This window comes from Meleagris gallopavo, chromosome Z (genome assembly GCF_000146605.3).
Source record: "Meleagris gallopavo isolate NT-WF06-2002-E0010 breed Aviagen turkey brand Nicholas breeding stock chromosome Z, Turkey_5.1, whole genome shotgun sequence".
Lineage (NCBI taxonomy): Eukaryota > Metazoa > Chordata > Aves > Galliformes > Phasianidae > Meleagris > Meleagris gallopavo.
The window spans coordinates 31,873,068-31,874,531 of NC_015041.2; the positions used below are offsets into that span (position 1 = coordinate 31,873,068).

The window sequence follows — 1,464 nt, forward strand, 5'->3', positions numbered from 1 at the left end:
AAAAAGCCTTAATAGCAAGTGCACATATTCCAATGCTTCAGGATGTACAGCAGTCAACACCACAGAAGCAACTTTTTCTCTCCATTTTGTCCTAATACTGAACACAGAATCATAGAATGACAGAATGGCCTGGGTTGAAAAGAACCACAATGATCATCTTGTTTCAACCCCCCTACTATGTGCAGGGTCTCCAATCACTAGACCAGGCTGCCCAGAGACACATCCAGCCCGGCCTTGAATGCCTCCAAGGATGGGGCATCCACAACCTCCTTAAGTTTTTATGCTGTTTAGGGCAATCACATAAACCAGGAGCGTGTGGGAAGGAGTGAAGACAGAATAATAAAAGCTAAGAATTAAAATCTGTACTTAATCTGTCCTGCTTTATATTGTTTATACATATCTGAAAACAACTCAAAGATAAGGCAAAAGAAAGTTACAGTGTCAATACCCAATGAAGTTAAAATTATTATCTCTTAGAAAAGCTCTGAAAAGGCAATACTTAGTTTCCTTTCATAATCTATTTGCAGAATCAGGCACACATGGCTGAAAACACAATGACAGTTTAGAGTAAGGATAACTATGGAGAAATTGTTCTGGTTTACTATTATAAGGAGGATAAAAAATGCTTATGAGAGATGCACCATATATCATCATACTTTTAAGCATAAAAATTGTCCACTACATTTTCATATGCTAAGTAAGATAATATCCCAGAAATATTGATAAAATATATTTAAAAAACTAAAAACTCTGAACAGTATCTCTTTATGCTAATACAATTGTTTTGATGATTTATATTATCATTCCTAGCACTGAAAAGGTTATAGATGAGATCACTTCAACTGTCTAGCAAGCTTATTTATAACTGAGAAGATGGGTTTTGCTTTTTCTAATCCACTGACTGTCACAATGTAGCAACTGGTAAATGGATCAAGTACTAGCAACTGCAGGGATTCCAAATCAGATCAAAGTTTTGTCGAAAAACATTAAAAGAAAATACTTAAAATATGCAAAAATCTGGTTACCATTACGTTCTATATCTCTTCCAAGGTAATAAAAAATAGCATTCCGAAGAGCTCACTCATTTGTAAAAAACTGTTTGTGAAAAAAAAACATCTGTACGTAAGCCATTTTGTGGGTAGTCTATCACATCTGCAAAGTATATCTGATGTTTTCATACAACTTGATACAATTCAAACAGAAACGCACAGGCATAATAAATTAAGATTTTATATATTACATTGCTGATTTTCAATTACCAAAAAGGTAGCAAAGAACCACAAACGGTAGTTAAGATTTACATGCTATGTATAATTACAGTGAAAAAAAATCCCTATGATTAAATGTCTTGGAACATAACATAGGACTTTTGTGAGTTGGATAATAAACAAATAGCATGTTAAAGTGATAAAATAGTTACTTATTTCTCACCCTTAACTTTTTAACCACTAGTCACTTTTTTTT

At 33.4% G+C, this 1,464-nt stretch overlaps 2 protein-coding genes across 2 annotated transcripts in view; one reads left to right on the forward strand and one right to left on the reverse strand.

The window, feature by feature from the left end:
• The window catches only part of SMC5 (structural maintenance of chromosomes 5), a 322,808-nt gene that overhangs the window by 199,015 nt on the left and 122,329 nt on the right, over window positions 1–1,464 (forward strand). The window lies entirely within an intron of this gene.
• Window positions 1–1,464, reverse strand: part of PTAR1 (protein prenyltransferase alpha subunit repeat containing 1) — a 38,631-nt gene that overhangs the window by 36,482 nt on the left and 685 nt on the right. The window lies entirely within an intron of this gene.